The sequence below is a fragment of the Alligator sinensis genome, unplaced genomic scaffold (genome assembly GCF_000455745.1).
Source record: "Alligator sinensis unplaced genomic scaffold, ASM45574v1 scaffold820_1, whole genome shotgun sequence".
Lineage (NCBI taxonomy): Eukaryota > Metazoa > Chordata > Crocodylia > Alligatoridae > Alligator > Alligator sinensis.
In genome coordinates this window covers 450,493-470,495 of record NW_005842428.1, presented here as the reverse complement: position 1 = coordinate 470,495, position 20,003 = coordinate 450,493, and the positions used below count along the sequence as shown (strand labels likewise).

The window sequence follows — 20,003 nt, the reverse complement described above, 5'->3', positions numbered from 1 at the left end:
GACCTAAAATACCCAGACATTTGCTGAGAGGAGCAGTCAGCCAGGTCCAACTGCTCACATAGGTTCCTAGCCGGGATCCAGGACCTTCACCTAACCCAGGAAGTGCATAGTCCCACCAGGGGAAATGCCTTGCTGGACTTGGTCCTTGCCACAGGCGATGACCTGGTGAAGTGTCTGTAGGTAGTCAACCACCTGGGCGACAGTGATCATCACCTGCTGGAATTTACTATCCAGTGCAGGGTGGTGAAAGCAAGCAGCAAGGCAGAGGACCTCAACTTCAGGAGGGCCGACTTCTGTAGGCTAAGAAGGTTGGTAGGAGAGGCACTGGGGGTCTCAGAGCCTCAATGAGATGGGGGTCCAAGAAAGGTGGCTGTTCCTCAAGGAGACGATCTTCCGAGCTCAAAGAGAGTCAGTCCCAATGCGCACCAAGGGGGGCAGAAGCTAAGAAGCCCCTATGGCTTGACAAAGGCATCCAGGGATGACTGAGGGCAAAAAAGGAGGTATACAAACAGTGGAAGCAAGGAGCTATCACCAAGGAGGATTACACCTCTGTTGCTCGGGACTGCAGGGAGGCAGTTAGGAACATCAAGGTAGAGATGGAGCTAGGGCTAGTGACCAGAATTAAGGATATCAAAAAGTCCTTTTTCAAATACATTGTGAGTAAGAAGAAGGCACCAGGTAATGTGGGGTCCCTATAGGATAAGCTAGGCAATCTGGTGATTGCGGCAAATGAAAAAACTGACCTCTTTAATGAATTCTTTGCCTCCATAGTCCTGAACAGAGACTGAGACATTTCCCCCACTAGAATTGTGGATGGACCTAGGGGCAGCACCACCATGCCTAGGGTCAGGGATGACCTAGGTAGGGAACTCTTAGAGGGGCTGGATGTATTTAAATCAGTAGGTCCAGATGCTCTTCACCCGAGGGTGCTGAAGGAATTGGTGGGGGTCATAGCGGGGCCCCTGGCATAGATCTATGAGCACTCGTGGAGCACTGGCCAGGTATCAGAGAATTGGAAAAGGGACAATATGGTCCCCATTTACAAAAAGGGGAGGAAGGAAGACTCAGGAAATTATAGGCCAGTCAGTCTTACCTCGGTCCTTGGGAAGACCTTTGAGAAAATTATCAAGGAGCACATCTGCAAGGGCCCAGCAGGAGAGGTAATGCTCAGGGGCAACCAACATGGGTTCATTGAGGGTAGGTCCTGCCTGACTGATCTAGTTTCTTTTTATGATCAGGTCACAAAGTCCCTGGACGAGGGTGTCGGGGTGGATGCTGTCTTCCTGGACTTTAAGAAGGCCTTTGACAGTTTCCCACCACATTCTCTTCAAAAAACTAAGTGACATTCCATGTGCTGTGGGGGGGCTGCACCCTGTGGGGGCCAGGGGACCCACCCCTCCTGAGCAGCCACCCCACAAGGTCCCCCATACCCACAGTCCCCCCAGCAATTGCCCCACACCTACCTTCACAACAACCCACATGTCCCCACACACACCCACCCGCCTTCCCCCACACCTCTTCCCACCCCTTTCCTGCAAACACCACATCCCCCCATCACACACCCATCATGTGCAAAGAAAACCAAAAGCACACATCAACACATATAGGTATTTAGAATTTATTTTATGATGATAGAGACACTGGGAGGCTTCCACATTGCTTTAACATTGTAAATATACCAATAAAGCATTGCCCAACTGATTGCGCACGCTCTCTCTGTCTCTCTCTCTTTCTCTTTCTCTCGCTCTCTCTCTATATATATGTGTGTGTGTGTGTGTGTGTGCGCGCGCGCGCGTGCACGTGTGTGTGTATAGAGTGGTCTTTTGTTTTAACTGTGGAAAAACATGGATTTTGGGGTATTTTTAAAAATGGATTTGGGATGCTGCTGCAGCAGTCCAGCTGGCACAAGGGGTAGTGTCCTCAGGTACCAAGTGGTCAGACCCCAGAAGCTACTGAGAGCAAGTAGCCCTGAGCTGCTTGCCAGGGTAGCTTTTTGTATGGATGGGGCCAGGACAGGGCAGCTTTTTATACTGCTGGGGACAGCACAGGTGCTGGCCCTAGGCTCTAGCTCCCTCTGGCTGCAGATCCGGGAGGAGCCAGGCAGGGTTATTTTGCCCCAAGTGGCACAATTTGCTCCACAACAAAGTGCATGTCCAAGCACATGTGCCAAGGCAAAAAGCCCCGGCTCAAATTTGTACCACTTCTATTTGAGCTGCTGCAAGCACACGTGCTTGCTTGTGTGGACACACCCATTCAGTCTCCACAAGAGAAGAGAGTGGATCTGGTGGCCATTTACAAATTCATGAGGGGGAACCAGCAAGAACCAGCTCTGTTCCCCCAGGCACCACCCTGGGTTATTAGAAATAAACAGCCACAAATTGTTAGAGAGAAGGTTCAAGCTGGACATCAGGAGACAGTACGTTACAGTCAGGGCTGCCAGGCTCTGGAATGGGCTCCCAAATGAGGTGGTGCTCTCACCTACCTTGGGACTCTTCAAGAGGAGGCTGGACAGATATTTGGCTGGGGTGATATGATTTTGCTGGGGTGATATGACTGTGGCACCCATTCCTGCCCAGGGCAGGGGGTTGGACCTGATGATCTGTTTAGGTCCCTTCTGACCCTAAGCACTATGAAACTATGACTACTACTCTCTGGGTCCGACCTCAGAGCCAATTCCTCAGCCATCGGACTGTGATGTAGCTAAAGCCACAGTTTGCTGTCTTTTTCCAAGAGGAGATCATGGCACACCACATCAAAGGCTTTTTTTAAAGTCCAGATATATGATGTCAATCTCTTCTCCCTTTTCCACCTGAGATGAGACTGGTCAGGCAAGACCTACCCGCAACAAGCTCATGCTGGCTGTCCCTCAGGATGTTCCCATCAGCCAGCTTGTCAAGAATGATCCCTTTGATGATTTTCTTGGCCCCCAGGCTCTGGTCTCTTGCTGGAGCCTGAGGACCAAGATAGTTAGATCATGTCTACTATGGAAGCTGAGAAGTTTTGAAATCACCAGAGTGACTAAAAAACTAGGGACATGACATCACAAGAACCAAAAGAATGAAAGTTGAGCAACTGAGAGGGAAAAAATATTAAGTTAGATTATTAGAGCTGTATAATGTAATATCATGTTAAGACTAAATCTCAGTAACAAACCTCCTACCTATTTAAGTCCAAAGGCTCTCAGGCCTCCTTTATTATGTTAAAAAAAGGTACAGAATGTTGCTTATAATCCTATGCATGTCACCTTTAAGGACTGCTCATATGCCTTCTATTTATCTTAGGTTCCAAAATCACCGTTAGAGTGAGAATGAGGCAAATTCAGTTGAGCTGAGGACGTAACCTACACCCTGTCTGACACAAGTGACACATCTGTTGGGCTGGTCTACTCTGGAAAATAAATGTTGATTATGGTAGAGGGGTTATTTAATGCACAATGTTTATTTCTGAACAACTCCAATGTAAACCTATCGGTCAAATGGACAATTTATACTTCACTTTCTTACACTTCGCTTCTGAATTTGTTGGGGCTATGTGGAACATATCAGGTACATCTACGCATGCAATTAATGTGACTGAATATATTCTGTCTCAATCTGAGCCAAAGTAAACTAATCTCAACGTCACATTCTACACGTGTGTTTAAATGCAGGAATTTACTGTGCTTCCAGATACCATTTGTATCTGACGGGACTATGTGGCAGCACAGTAATTAATCTGCTGTGCCCTGATTGCCACGCAACTGTAGATGGTGATGCTTTACTGCACAGCAAATTAGTCTGCTGTGCAGTAAAGCATCTTGTGTAGGCACAGCTATCCAGGGGAAGCCTGCCCTGTATTGTCAAATCTACATCCTTTAGTAGTCCCATGGTTCTAATTGTTCTTTCCTGATTCTGCCACAATTTCTGAGCACACTGGCCATCTTTAAGGTCATTTCTATCTGATGCCAGTTAAACTCCATTATGGAGTCAAATTCTCTGTAGTAACACAGGAAAATCAGACCCTTTGTACCTGACTGTAACTGGCTGACTGGCCCTATTACTAAAGAGTGGTGTGGCTCCTTTAATGGCAGTGTCTTTATAGCACAGGCAGCCAGCAGTGTGGAGGTTAACAGACACAGCTCTGCAGTCAGGTCAGCTGACTAAAATATCACATGATCAGATGAGGGCTCAGGCAGAGCTATATAAGCCCTGGGCACAAGCCAGTTAAGGAGGTCAGTGTTGAGAGTTGTAGAATGCCTGATAGCAGCATGGCAGGGCCCCTAAATCTACAGTGGGACTGGAAGGAAGTAGCTCTGCAGGCCTGGGAACAAGAAATAGTTACCTGAGAGAGAGAGTGAGAGAGAACGTGAGTGAGAGACTCATTTTGCAGGCAAGTGGCCTTTATTTTAAGCCTAGTGAGAGCTTGGGTGCCTAGCAGAAGACTGAAGTGTTTTCATTTAAATCATACAAGTGGCTTGGGTTTGGGGTGATTTGCAGGTGCCATTAGTGTCCTAGGGGTATATGATTGCTGGGGCAGGTTCAAGGCAGAGCAGGTGCTGAGCCCAGAGGAAGGCAAAGTATGGGGTAAGCACAGAGCAGGGCAAATCTGCTCCCAGTCAGTGTTTAAACATGTGCTACTGCACAGTTAATCTACTACCTGTATTTGCAGGTAGTAGAAAAATGTGCATTAGCTTAATTTGCTGTGTAGTAGCTGCTGTGCACTATTACATGGTGATGCCTTACTGAGAAGAATGGGGTTCCTCCTAGTCTGGATCCATAGGGCCAACAGTAGCTGTGGCAGGGGTCCAATGGTGAGAATCTGGCAGTGGCAGCAAGGGTCTAGGGCAGTGGTAGGGGTCCAGCTGTGACAGCAGGGATTTGGCCATGGTGGCAGGGGTATGGCATGACTGCTAGATCTGCACAGCCCTTACTCACCCCCTTAACACTGGTGGCCATGTCAACTGGGGCTGAGAGACCCCAAATTCTGCAGAGGCCCATGCCCCTAGCCCTACCTGCAAACTTCTGAGAGCCAGATAGAACAGCTCTGCAGGTTGGATCCAGCCCATGGGCTATGTGTTTGACGCACCTGGTTTACAGTAATTCACAGGTAGAAAAAACAAAACAAATGTATGTTTTGCTCTTCTTAATTATTTTCAGTTCTTGTGCTGTTTTTTTCAATAGGCCTGGTACCATATTTTCTTATATGCATCACACACCACCCTTCTCCCCCCTCCCCCCCGTGCGCGCGCGAAAGAACAGCTGCTGGAAGTTGGCATGTACATTATATGCAAGTAAATATGATGGCAGAAGTCTGCCACTTAAGCTTTAGCTGGGCAAAAGCAAAGTCTGCATTTGATCCACAGGGAGCAGTACAATGGTCAGCCTCAACTCCTTAGCTGCTGCTGTAACATAACCCCCCGGTTTCTTTTTTTTTCCTTTCTCTTTTTTGATATCTAGATAGATAGATATAGATATGCATTCCCTCCCCTCCCCCAACTATTTAACTATTTCTGACTTTTCCTCTCCCCCTCTATTCCCTATAGACAATTATAAGTAAGCTAAGATAAAATGTTAAAGCTTATCCTATATTTTGGGTAGTGAGTTTTATTTTTCTCTCCCTTCTTTGCAAATAAGTTCCCTACTATTTTGATATCGATACCCACTGTTTTATAAGTGATAATTATTATGTTTGTACTGCTTCTATATCGTGTGATTACTGTTTTAGGCGTATATATGTAAGTTAGTGTAAGTCATGTCAAGTTTCCATTTTGTATGTCAAGCCTCCATCTTTTGTCCTCTGCTCGGTCATCCCCTGTGTTGTAACTGTGTGATTTCATGTACCCCTCCCACATAAATTGGTTCCCAGATGAATGGGAGTGATTGGGAATGACTGAAATACAATAGTAGCAGGCCTCTACTGAATGGTCTGTAATGACCAGGCCATCACCTCGCATTGATTCATCCAGGAACCACAGATCTCACCCAGGAACAGAGACAAGAACCCAGCATTTGAAAGACAAAAGACCCTGCAGAACCAGCAACTCTACCACTGTACCCCACCATTACAGACAGCCGAAACTGCACATCCCTGCATGAAGCGCACACGCTCGGTATGCCATGGGCTGACCCTTGCCTGGGCATGCCTCCTGTCACTAGGAGTCACACAAGGTCTGCCCCTATAAAAAGGGGCAGTGAAGACAGACCCAGTGGGAATGCCATTTCTATCTGAACCAGACCAACTCCACATCACGCTGCCTATCCACCCCAGAGGCCCTGCCGGCGACCTCCTCTGGACAACACCGAGCTAAAGGAGGCCCTGACTGGCCATCGAGGACCAACTTCCAGCCCGGGATAGGTAGATATCACCTGCACATTTCCTCCTCCAATTTAGACTCTCTCTCTCCTCCTGGACTTCAGCCCCTGCACCAAGCCTCTAACCCCTACTGCCAGTGCGCATGCACGTGTTTGTGTGCACAATAAGATATTGTGTCACCATCTCCCCTGTTCAATAAAACCACTGTCATTTGTAACCCCGAGTTGGGTTGTATGTTACTGAGCCCCAGTCCCTTCCCCATCTTAAATTCTGGTCTCTTTCTCTCAGCTTCCCTTCTTCACACCTTATCTTGCCTCCTCTCAGTTCCTCTCTGTCCCTTCTCTGTTCCCCAGCTGCAGCCTCTTGGCCCTGTTGCTTTCTGCCGTCTCTCAGTCCCATTCCTGCCATCCACTGCCTTCTTCTCATGTCTTTCTGCAGCCCTTCCTGCCATTTCTGCCACTTCTAGCCTCCTGGCCCTGTTTCTGCTGTCCACCGCCTCCTTCCCGTGTCTTTCCGCAGCACTTCCTTCCACTTTTAGCCTCTCAGCCCTGCTCATTTCTGCCTCCTGCTGTCTCTCCCCATCTCTCTCTCTCCTCCTTCTGTTCCCTACTTTACCTGCCCCTTTTCCCTCTTTCCTCTGTGTTCTCCAGCTTTCCCCCACGCCCTCTCTAGCCGCCTCTTCTCCCCTTCAGTCCTCTGACCTGCCACCAACTTCCCCTCAGGTTTCCCAGCAGCCAGAGCCCTTCTCCAGCTCCCAGCACCGGCAGCCCCTCCCCTGGTTCCCGGAGCCAGACCCCAGTTTCCTCTGCACCCTCTCTAGCTCCTCTGCACCCTCTGTCCCAGTTCACCTCTCTCCGCTTACCTTTGGCTCCTTTGTAGCTCTGGCTTCGGTCCCAGCCTCTGTGCCCTCTGGCATCACTCCCCTGTTCTGCAGGCTTTGGGCATTGCCTTTTAATCAATTAAGGTCAATTAACCTAAAGTAACCTCCAAGTCTCAGTTCTTCAGCCCAGTTCTCTCTAGTCTACCGGTTCTAATCCCGATCCTGGTAACTTTCACTCCCTACACTTCCACTTTCTTACCTTTAACTTTTCCCCCAGGTATCCCAAGTACACCAAGCACATACATACACATCACAACACCCAAGTTAGGAACTCACCTGTGTATATGAATTAGTGATCTGTGTATGTGTAGTGGGTGTGCAGGTATTGATAATTAAGTCTAGTCTAATTTCTTTTGGTCTGTATAGTGTGTGTAGGTGCTTGAATTGGTGATAGGTGTGCATTTGGCTAGGTTGGTAATTTTGGATGTGTATGTGCCTGGATTGGTAGTGTGCGTGTGCACGCCTGGTGGGGATGCATGCACCTAGAGTGTGTATATGCGCCGTGTGTGTGTGTGCGTGCGCTGAATTGATTTTTGAGTGTGTGCATATCCAATTGTACACCACGCCCTCCTGTCTAACAGCGCAATATTGAGATCCTGAGGGTTGGCCTGGCCCCAAAGGGCAACACTGCAACTCAGTTACTTACTAGAAAGGAGAGATCTCTTCTTCATTCTGCTTTACAATAACAAGGTGCGCCTCTTATTCCAGAGTGTGATGTATGCAAGAAACTACAGTGTTAATGTTTCAATCCTATTTGATAAACAAAATAATCCACTTTTAAGGTGTTCTCTCTTGCTGTCACAGCAAGTTTATATTAACTTTAGAACTGTTATAAGTGTGTTTTAATTATGCTGTGCAGCATGGGCAACTGGTGCCTCCTGAGTTGGGGGGGCACTTGGCCCCCCAGCAGCCAGTCAGTGACTGGGGGGAGTCCCCCCATAGCCAATCACACTGACTTGGGGGGGGTGCATGGCCAGCTGAACATGCTGACCCAGAAGCAGCATTCCCTCTAAGCTGGCTCCAAGAGGGAATGCTGCCTAGAAGGGGCAGTGGCACACCTGGAAGGGCCAGGGATGCGCTCAGAAGTGCCAGGGGCACTTCTCCTGGAACCCCCACTCCCCAGCTGGCACTCTCAGGGGGGCACCCGCATTCCCGCTCACTGCCTAAGCAGGGGATGCTGGCTGTGGGGTGGGGGGGGGGTGCACCAGCCCTCTCAGGGGGTGCATGTGCACCCACTATGCGTTGCCACTGCTGTGCAGTCTCCATGCTAAAGATGGAAGTAGAGCCATCTTTAGCCTTGATTACTTTGACCGGTCTCCCATTGGTTTCAAAGCTGAATTTGGACTATAATATTTTAATCTTAAAAGCAAAGTATTTTTCAAAGGTGATGGGTTCTTCCTTTTAAAATTTTCCTGGTGCACCTTTACAGCTAGCTGAAATGTCTCAAGATTGAAATCCTGACTCTCTGTGACACAATGATTTGAGAAATCCAGACTTGTAAATGTGCAATGTTGCTGTAAGGCTGATATCTCAGGGATACAGTGGAGGTAACAGCCTTTAAAACTCTACTTACATAATTCTGTTGACTAATCACAATCTTACAGTAGCGTACTCAAACACAGCAGGGTAGGAGAGGAATTTTTTATTCTTATGACCTCTCCTGTGGACAGTCTTGCTGATCACATTTTAGCTATTTAGAGCTTAGATGGCACTTAACTGATGGGAAGTATTGAAAGAGAGAGAGAGGGAGACTGCACAGAGAACGATGAAAAACAGATTACGTTCTTAGCCTAAAAAACACACAGGAAAAAAAAAAAAAAAAGCTGTTAAATAAACTTGGCCTATGTGTAGCAATGCTAAAGATGAGATTTTTTTTTTTTCAGTGTGCAGAAGGGTTCAGATTTACGGTTTTGATCCAGCCTATTCTAGATATAGTAGATAACCATGACAGCCAAATTCAAAGGCAAATTATTTGCTTCTGGGTTTTGGTTAAGGTTCATTCCCAATTTTAAATATCTTACAGTGAAACCTCTGCGGCAAAAATACCATAACTGGTAACAATGGAGTTGGGGAAAGAGCATCTCATATAACAAATTTCCTTAAATGGGAAAAATATTTTCTGTATAAATAAATGTCTATACCAGTTTTTACTGTGCGCTTGCAATTCAATTATTTGATATATCCTGGTAAAGTATCTTTGGATAGCTTTAAATTTGTAGTGTCTTTTATTTTATAATAATAAAAAAAGCATGCTATAAAATAACTTAAATGCCCTTTGCACTGTATTATAGGCTGGTTTAATCAAATCTGACACTGGCAATTATTAATCTGTGCTTTAAAATTGTAGTGTTCAACCACTTCCACCCACTGGTATGACTTATGTCTCCAGGCCACTTCAGGCCTTGAAGACAAGTATTCCACCCGATTGGTGATTCAAAACACCTGCAAGGCCTGGAGCATGGTGTGGGGGTAGACTGGAGTCATGCAATTAGCCCTTAAGGTGTTAACAACTGGAGTATTGCATCCAGTTTTGGGCTCCACAATTCAAAAAGGGTGTGGAGAAGCTTAAGAGGGGGCAGAGGAGAGCCACGTGCATGATCAGAGGTCAGGAAAACAGACCTTACGATGAGAGGCTGAGAGCCATGGGACTTTTCAGCCTGGAAAAGCTCAGGCTCAGGGATGATCTGGTGGCCACCTACAAAATTATCAGGGGTGTTCACCAGGGTGTGGGGGAACGTTTGTTCACCAGAGCACCCCAAGGGATGACAAGGTCGAACGGTCACAAACTCCTCCGTCACCGTTTCAGGCTGGACATAAGAAAGAACTTCTTTACTGTCTGAGCCCCCAAGACCTGGAATAGACTGCCGACGGAGATGGTTCAAGCACCTACTTTGAATGCCTTCAAGAGACATTTGGATGTTAATCTTGCTGGGATCCTATGATCCCTGCTGAGTTCCTGCCCCTGGGGCAGGGGGCTGAACTGTATGATCCTCCGGGGTCCCTTCCAGCCCTAGTGTCTGTGAAACTCCCCAAATCTGGGGATCATTACGGTAAGATCAGGGCAGTCCCCCATACTTTAGTAACAATTTACTTCAAGGTATGGTGGGTAAACTGCCCCAAGAGCAGGGTGTAAGGAATTTACTTGGCCTCCAGGCACTTTACAACCACCCCTGGAGATGGTGCCCTGTTCCACTACCACTTTTACAGCTTTAACTGACCTAACATAAAATATTTCACAATCCTCCTGAGTGGTGCGTAGGACAGAATGTACACATGCATAGCTTGTATAGCATGTATCTTGGTATGGCTGTGGGTGCAAATGGTTCCACACTACATTTGAAGCACAGATTAATAACTGCCAGTGGGTACTGGATTTGTTTAAACCAGTCTACAATACCGTGCATAAGGCATTTAAGGTACATTATAGCATGCTTCTAACAACAACAAAAACCCCACCAAAAATGCCTCAAAATAAACCACTTCTGTGTAGTAGTGTATGTTTAGACACTGACTGGGAGCAGATTTGCTCTGTCAGCCAGACCAGCAGGGGGCCAGCCTCCTGCCTGGGGCAAAGCAATGTGGCTGGGAGTCCCTCCAGCCACGTGGCAGGGATGACTCTTCAGTGTCCCTGGCTGGCCTCCAGAACCCTGGCTTGCCTGCTAGGGCCTGTGCCAGCTGCTGCCTGCCCCTGGGCACTATGTGTGTCTGTTGTGGGCATGTGATGGCTGCAGCAGTGCTGCAGAGCCCTGGCCTGATCCCCATGGCCCATGCTGGCTGCTCCCTGGACACTGTGCCCCTGTGCTGTAGGCACATATCAGCTGCAGCAGTCCCACAGGCCCTTGGCCTGCCCCTCCCTCCCCCCCAACCTGTGGCTACAGCTGCCTGGTCCCTGGGCACTGTTCCCCTCTCCTGTAGATGGAGGCAACCCGAGCAGGGTGCAGGACCTGGGGCAAATCGGCCTGTGCAGCAGGAAGGACTGTAGGAGGGTGGCTGTGTCCTTCCCGGTTCCCCTCAGAGCCCTCCTGCCATGACTTTGATTGAAAGGAAAAGATGTTCAGTGTTTATTACTGAGCGTGAGAACACTCCGCAGACTACCCAGATGGATAACTTTCCAGTGCTAACCTTATTGGTATCAGTATTACATTGCTGTTTCCCCCCTGCTAGTTGCCTCATTGGCAGAGGGTGTGGCATGGCAGTTCTAATTAACACCTAAGCCAGTGAGTCCCCCAGCTGCTCTAGTCAATTTTGGCTTGCTCAACTTCCTCACCATCAGTTACCTCACTGACAGGGGCATATCTCGACTGTCTCTCCTGCAGAGAGGCATCTCTGCCATGATCCCTCCATACCCGCTATGTGCCCTGGCTGCTTAGTGGGGTGAATGGCTTTGCAAGGCTCTCCCCTCTGTTTACTGCCCCAGGGTCCTCTGCCTCACTGTTGCTCTTCCCGCTTGGCTCTACAGGGTCCTCTGGATCCTCCCTTAGTTGCCCATGCTGTCTATGGGCTTCGGGTCAGTACCCACGCTCCTCACTAGTGGGTTGTGGCTATTCCCATCACTGGTCCCTGGCTCCCTTCGGAGTCTCATGCTGCCTCCGCCTCCTCCATCGTCTCCTTCTCCTCAGGGCCCATACTTTGCCCTCAGGCACCGAGCAGCCGGGCTTATGTAGGTGGGGACAGGTTTAATTGCCCTGATCTTCCCTACGTGTGCAAAGTCCCTTCACCTGTGTAGCATGCTTCCTGGGGTTCCCGCCCCAAGGCTATTCTAGTAATGGGGCTTCTGCCCAAGCTCCTGTTACAAGAACAGACCAGGGATGGTTTCATCCATGGCCAACTCCGGTTTCTTGTCAGAGGAGGCCACTGCCTGTGTGGCCAGGTGCCTAGGGTGTGGAAGCTCAGCTCTCACAGGCAGCTGGACCACCTCACTTCCACTAGGGTCAGAGTTTGACTGCTGGGAACATCTGCCATGCCTATCGGGTAACCCCTGCACATGGTGGAGGGCTGGTGGGGGAGGGAAGGGGGCACTCCTTACCCACCCATCCCTGGGCTATGCTCCTGGAGTTGGGGCCTCTGTACAGGGAGTGCCCCCCCACTTCCCTCCCCTATCACTCCCCCCTGCCCACCATCATTCCTCCCCAGCATGCAGGGAGGCAGGAGGAAGTACAGGATTTTATCGAGTGGCCAGCACCCTCCTAGATAGACAGCAAGGGACCTGTCACATGCACAGAAACATGTTGATTGCAGCAGCAACTTCCTTCTCAGTCACAGGGGTCAGGGACTCAGAGTTGTGCGTGTTGTGGGGAAGTGGTAGTGCACATTGTGGGAAAACAACATGGGCTTGCCTGGCACACTATCGATGCTCAGGGCCCCACACTAGGTTCTCAGCTGCACCTGGGGCACCATAGCAATCTGTGGCAGTGGCGGCAGCAGCAGCAGCAGGGCATGGTGGGTCAGACATCTCTCAGTGTGCTCAAACAGCTCATTGCAGCATGCCTGCAGGACTCAGCAAGGGCATGCTTGGGGCACTGGCCACATGCAGTGGGGGCCCTGGTCCAGGCCACCTCTATGGAGAGGGCCACCAAGGGAGGATGGGGGGCATCACCAGCTCTGTGTTCCAGCTGGACAAGAACCCCTGACCCCAGGTGCTGCAGGCCTATCTGCATGGAAGCAAACTGCCTAGTCTGTAGGGAAGAGAAGCGGTGAGGGGATGTGGTCCACAGCCACAGCAGCAGCTGCTGGAAGGAACTAGCTCTGTCCAGGCCTGGGGAGGGGATGACGAAGGCAGGCTGCCTGCCACAAGTAGCAAACGAACTGCTTGCCCGTGCGGAGGGAGCAGAGACAGAGGGCTTGGCCGAGGTCCGCCTGTTGCAGAACCCATCTAGCCAACTCTACCATGGTCCCTGGGTACCTGTATGTGCATGGCCGCCAAACTGAGGCCGGGTAGTATGCAGCCCCCTAGTATACTGCAGGTTATCTCTGAAATGTTGCAACCTCTCACAAAGAGCCTTTCTGTCCTTGCTCTGAAGGTTCTCTCTTGCTTGCAGCAGCAGGACCACCAGCTGCCAGCAGGGATGCTCCAAGAAGAGCACTACCACAGTCCGCTGGCACCCTCTGCATGTGCTGCTTTGCCAGTGGTGCACCCAGGATGAAACCCTGCTGCTGGGCTGGCTGGTTACCACAAGGGAAGCCAGGATGACAGACTCACTGACCTGGTGAACTGAGGACATGAAGCAGGAGTGGGAGAGGGACTGGGAGGACCATGCCTTCTGGAACAGGCCCTCACCACTGAGGAGAGGCACCTCCCCATCCTTGAGAGGATGCTGGAGGCCCAGAAACAGCAGGCTGTCATCGTGGGCTGGGCAGTAGAGGCCATAGAAGAGGACTGCTGGGTGCTGGACACCACCATGGTGGTCACCTTCATGTCACCACATGCCAAGTCCCCCTGCCAGGCTGAGCCTGCCTTTTCCCCCACCCCTGAGATGAGTCTCCTGGCAGCTGTGGCTAGTTTGCAGCTTGACATGACTGTTGCACGAGGATAGAGCAGGGGAGGAGCAGGCCTGGATGTGCCTACTCCTATAAGGAGCAAATCTGCTCCCAACAGGGTGCATGTGTAGTTGGATTCCTGTGGAAGGCTTAGCGTGCATTATTTAAGCCTAAACCTGATTAATAGCACATGTAGATACACCCAGTCAGATTTGGACACTTCTGGTGTAAATAGACCATAGAATTGGCACACTCTGGCTCTCTTCCACCATGTTCCCAAGGTTCAGTCTCAAATCAAGTTCTTCCTTCATCTAACTAAACTTCTATCAGAATCTGCATGTTTTGTTTGAAAAGTTGCCTGGAGAAGATAAGGTCCATTCATTTCACTGGCATCCTTCTAATGAAAACTGTTAATATGAGGTCTTTGTGTTTCCTGCATTTTCATATGAACCAGGGAACCCTGTACCCACACAGATCCTAGCCTGGAAATTTATAGCCATATGCCATTCATACTGGGAACTGGATAAGTAGAGTTGATCAACTGGAAAGAATTCTCTCCCCAAAGCGCAATGGTAAAGCTAGTAAAATGAGTGGTGATTTTTCTCAGCATTCTGTCAACACAGTAAGGCAAAAGGGCTAAGTACAGACGGTAAAAACGCCTGAGACTGAATCAATTCAGTCTTTGCAGATTTGTCTAAACTGCAGAGATTAAACTGAGAAGCAAGTGAAGACATTAACTTTTGATTCAGGAATACAGCCACATACCTGCAGTGGCTCAGGCCAGAAGCCAGGGGCACGAGAGCACACCTGCCAGCCACTGCAAAAGGGAAGGGACTGAAGCTCCAAGGCTTTTCCTGCCCTCCCTGCTTGAGTGGAGGAGGCATAGCCAGGCCCCAGTCTGGGGCTAGCGCACTGGAGGGTGAGGGTTTAAATCCCTACCTGGTCCATGCAGGACCCCACCCTGGGTCTGCCTGGACACGGGGGGCAGTGCCTGCCAGGCTTCTGCCCTCATCCCACTCCCCACTCGAGGAGGAGCAGAGAGGGCAGCCCCTGCCAAGCTGAGGAGGGGGTGGGTGGGGAAAAAGTAGTGGCATTGAATTCATAAAAGCTTGAACAAGAATAGTCCTTTCTCTAAAGTCATCATGTATTGAACACAGCAATTTGCAACCTCAAGCACAACACAAATAACAATAAAAAATCTTTGCCTGAAATAAAATACAGCCCAGTAAAACACAGTGAGAGCACACACAGCTTAGACTAACTTAAAATGGAATGTAACCAACTAAAAAGACAAGAAAAAGCCTTGGATAAATCTTAGGTAATCCTGAGGGCAGAGTGTCTCCTTACAGCCAACTATTCAGAAAGTCCTTTGTGGGGAATCAGCAGGTGGTCTTAGGTGTTGGAATGAAGATCCCACAGGCCTCATCTCTACTTGGGTTTTTACAGGCACACTTGCACCCCCTTCTCCTCCATGGGTGCCTTGACATTAGTATGCTTGTCACCCATAGCACCCTTGGCAGGACCCTCATGACTCAGTGTCTTTTGCCTCTTCTTAGGTATTTCAGTCTCCCATCTTTTACAGCTTCTGCTTTATAACGTAACTGTAATTCTCTGCTTTCTCTGGTCACACCAGCCCAAGCAGTCTGGGACCTTCTCCTGTTCCCATAGCTCCATCTCCAGCACATACATGTGATGATTGTGCCTGGTCTTTGCCAACACCTCCCACCTCTCAGTCTCATCCTGCAGGGCTTGGCCCTGTGCTCACAGGTGGCAGGGGACCAGTCTCTCTAGCCCCAGTTCCCCAGCCTCTTCCCCTCCCCCATGGCCTGGGGGAGCTGAAGGGAATTACTCCCCCTCCCCCTTCCCCTTCTCAACTGCTTGCCTCAGTCTCTGCCACAAGTGGGAGAGGTTGGAGTCTGCTGGTCTCCTGCTGCCCCCCCTGCCAAGCAGACTCCAACTGGGGTCTCATAGTTGTGGGAGAGGGGATTTAAACCCTCCTCCCTCCCCTCCACCTGACCCTGCCTGCCCACCCCCCTTACCATCTTGCCCTTCTACTCCAGCGGGAAAAAGTCTGGCAGGAGCTGCCCACCCAGCAGCCCTGGCTGCAGTCCCCAGCCATGTTCCTCACCCCCACCCTCTTGTCAGCCAGCCCTCACTGCTCTGGCTAGGGAGCAGAGGGGTGGGGCAAACCCTATTTTCTGGAGCAGACGGCACAGCACAGCCCAGGGCTGCAAAGCATCTTGGGATGCTGGAGAACTGAGATTTAACTTGAACAAGGAAGGGGTTTGAGACAAAAGTTTTATAAACCGATTTGACCTAAATCAGTTAAGCCTGATGCTACATACAACCAGGTTTATCTTAAACCATCATCTTATCATACAACCAAGTTTATCTTATCATACAACCAAGTTTATCTTATGTACACTGAACTTGTGTTCTGTTACAGGTTTAAACCAGTTTCTGATCACTTAAACCAGTTTATGTGTAACTTCCTCCTCTAGCCAAAGGGTCTAGGCTGAGAGTATTTTTAACAACAGAGAGCCAAGGAGCCAAAAGGTGTAGTAGAAGGCACAATGATGGCTTCACTCTGCAGTACCTCAGATTCCTCAGATTTTGGGAGACAAATTCACTGTGCCTTTATGCTGTGCCTGAAAAAAGATTTTGTTGGGAAATTCCCAAAGCAAACTTGGAGACTTTTCATTTATTCCTGCATAAGGAAACATCAGGTCCTTACAGCAGAGGAAATAGGCTGAACAATGGTTAGCTGTTCTGAGAGAGAAAATAGACAAGTATGTAATTTCAGAATTATATATTCGTTCAGCTTTGGTTGTCAGAGTACGACTTTTTGTTGGGAGGGGGGGAAGATATTGGGTCAGTTTGTTTTATTAAGCTAAATTCATCTTCTTGTGGGAACTCACTGAAATCAACAGCTTTTCACCAGAGATGAACTAAGCTTCTGGTTTTAATTTTGCATAGCATTCCCAGTGCCCAGAGAGTGAGTGCTTCAGAAAAGAATGAATACAATGAAATAAGTTGTTTGTTCAGCATGTTCCAATGCCCATCCATCTGCCTCTTTTTGTAGTCTCAGTCCCTTACCCACAATATTTCTCATCCACTGCTGTAAAAAATATGACTTGTTTTTCAGAAGACAAGCAGAAAAAGTAGAAAAGTTTTTATTCTCTTGCTCAGGATCTCCTGTGTTTGCTCCTATTTTATTTCTCGTTAAAAAAGGATGACATGATAAAAAATGTAGTTCTCCTTTCCCCTCCCCTCCCCCCCCCGCCGCCAGGTTATCTACAATAACACTCACCATCATTGCTACCATTAGATGAGCCAGATTCTTCAGAGTCAAACCAGACAAAATTCATTGTAGTTAATGGGGCATATAACGAGAGAAAGATTTGGCCCGGTATTTTTATGGTCTTACCAAGCAAACAATGATTGACTCGCATCAACTGGCAGATACTGTATTTTTGCTGAATGAAAAGGAGGGGGGAAAAACAAAATTAAATAATACTGCTCATTCCTTTTATACTACTTTGCAAATGGGAGGAAAATCCAGGCCAGGGGTAGGCAACGTTTTTTGGCCTGAGTGCCGAAAACCCCCACAATGCCTACTTTGGAAGGTGCCAGAGTGCTGGCATGCAAGAAAAACAAAACAAGGGCAGGGGGTACATGGCAGGATGCCCTGCTTGTGTCCCTTGTCCCCCAGCCCTGCTTGTGCCCCTTCTGCCCCTGCCCCCCAGCACTGCTGCCCCTTGCCCCCCAGCCCAGGCTCCGTGGCTACCCAGAACCTGGACCAGCTGCAGCCAGGAGGCTGCAAACAGCTGCTGCCTTGCCACCCTGGCCCCAGCCCTAGCTGCCTCCCAGTCCTGGCCCCAGGCTCCAGGAAGACAGCAGGTGCTGGCATTGCGCCTGTTGGGGCTGAGGCTGTGGGCAGTATGGGGCTGGGGCCAGGGCTGCCCAGCAGCGTAGGGCTGGCGCCAGGGTCCATGGGCAACACGGGGCTAGGCCCTGCAGCAGCACAGGGCTGGGGCTGCAGTCGGGCCATTGCCAGTGCCAGGATGGGACCAGTGGTGGCACTGAGCTAAGGCCAGGGCTGCGCAGGGCTGGAGCGGGCGGCGGCGGTGGTGCTAGCTGGGGCTGGGCCCCCGCAGGGCCAGGGCCTGCTGACAGCACGTAGGTGGGGCCTTCGGCAGTGCCGGGATGGTGCCGATGGCCCCAGCCTGGCAGTGGCACTGTGCTGGGGCCAGCAGCGGTGGTAATGAGGGCTGGGGCTGGGGCCGGGCTTGCCGGCAGCTGGCACCACCGCCACGGCTGGGGCCTGGGCCTGGCCCAGCATGGCCCCAGCTGGCTGCCAGGGTGGTCAGCAGCACTGGGATGGGGCTGAGGCCTGAGCAGTTCCCCCATATGGGCCATGGCCCTGGTCCCATCTCAGCACTGCCAACGTCCCCGGCCCCGGCCTGGCAGCAGCACTGGGCTGGGGCCTGCGGCAAAGCTGGCCAGGGCCAGGCTCGCCAGCAGCACATGGCCAGCACTTGGACCTGCCCCAGTCCTGGCCTCGTCCTGATGCTGTCAGTGGGCCCGGCCCCGGCCCTCACCGCCACCGCCGCCAGCCCCAACCCAGTACCGCTGCCAGGCCAGGGCCATCGGCAGCGTCAGGATGGAGCCAGGGCTGGGGCCTGGCCCCACCCCGGCGATACCAATGGTCCCAGCCAGCACCAGCACCACCACCTGGCCTGGCAGCAGCACTAGGCTGGGGCAGGTGGCAGCGATGATGCCGGCTGGGGCCAGGCTCGCCAGCAGGATGGGCCGGGGCCGTTGGCAGCACTGGGATGGGGCCAGGGCCATGGACCTGCTCATGCCCCGACCCCATCTCGGCTCTGCCGACTGCCCCGGCAGCCAGCTGAGGCCACATGGGACTGGGCTCACGCTCCAGCCATGGCGGGGATACTAGCTGCCGGTGGGCCCAGCCCCAGCCCTCTCCACCATCACCGCTGGCCCCAGCCCAGTGCCATTGCCGGGCCAGGGCCTTCGGCAGCTCCGCATGCTGAGGGCTGGGGCCAGGCCCACTGGGAGCATGTGGCAGGGCCTGGGGCTGGAGCATCAGCAGCACTGGGACAGCCCAGGGCTGGCAGTGGCACTGAGCTGGGGCAAGCCACGGCGGGGGTGCCAGCTGCGGCCAGGCTCATGCAGGGCCGGGGCCTGCTGGCAGTGCCAGGATGGGGCCGGGCCTGAGCAGTTCCCCCACATGGGCCATGGCCCCGGCCCCATCCCAGCGCTGCTAATGGCTCTGGTCCCAGCCTGGCAGCAGCACTGGGCTGGGGCCGGCTGTGGTGCTGGCCAGGGCCAGGCTCACTAGCAGCACGTGGCCAGCATGTGGACCTGCCCCAGTCCCAGCCCTGGCCTCAGCCTGGTGCTGCCAGTGGGCCTGGTCCTGGCCCTCACCACCACCACCACCAGGCCCAGCCCAGTACTGCTGCTGGGTCAGGGCCATCAGCAGCATCAGGATGAGGCCAGGGGCCAGGGCCCAGCCCCATGCCGGCAATGCCAATGGCCCCAGCCAGCACCATCACTGCTGCCTGGCCTGGCAGCAGCACTAGGCTGGGGCGGGCGGCTGTGGTGGTGTCGGCCGGGGCCAGGCTCACCAGCAGCATGGGCCGGGGCCGGGGGCAGCACCAGGATGGGGCCGGGGCCGTGGACCTGCTCATGCCCCAGCCCCATCTCTGCACTGCCGACCGCCCTGGCAGACAGCTGAGATCGCGCCGGGCTCAGGCCCCAGCCATGGCAGTGGTGCTAGCTGCTGGTGGGCCAGCCCCAGCCCTCGCCACCATCACTGCTGGCCCCAGCCCAGTGCCATTGCCAGGCCGGGGCCATCGACAGTGCCATGTGCCGAGGGCTGGTGCTGGGCTCTCCGGCAGCATGTGGCCGGGCCTGGAGCTGGGGCCATCAGCAGCACTGGGACAGCCCCAGCCCAGCGGTGGGGGTACCAGCTGGGGCCGGGCTCATGTAGGGCCAGGGCCTGCCGGCAGCACAGACTGGCTCTGCAGGTTTATTCTGTTTAATTATAAATAAGTAAAGTTAGGAGTGAAGATAAGGATTAGGAATCTCTGTAGTGGGCATGGGTGGCAGTAATGGGGAATACTGATCTCAAAGTGAATACTTTCTTATGATACTCAGTATTAAAGGGGAGGGTCTCCACAAGAGTAGTCTTTGACAGTGTGGCTCCATTGAGCTACAGAACCACTGAGACAGGGTGGGGGGCATTGGGACTCCAGAAACCTAAATCAGAGAGGAGTGGAGACATTCTGAAGTGATGAATGAAGCTTATCGGTGCACCTTACCGTGTCCCAGG

At 51.6% G+C, this 20,003-nt stretch overlaps 1 protein-coding gene across 2 annotated transcripts in view; it reads right to left on the bottom strand.

Annotated features, from left to right (window-relative positions):
* Positions 1–20,003, bottom strand: part of CYSLTR2 (cysteinyl leukotriene receptor 2) — a 51,349-nt gene that overhangs the window by 20,500 nt on the left and 10,846 nt on the right. The window contains exon 1 of one of the 2 annotated variants that reach the window (XM_006030179.3): positions 7,154–7,217. The exons of the other annotated variant lie outside the window; for it this stretch is intronic. The gene's annotated coding sequence lies outside the window, so the exon portion shown is untranslated. Of the gene's footprint in view, positions 1–7,153; positions 7,218–20,003 lie in introns of those variants that run through there. 2 annotated transcript variants of the gene reach the window in all.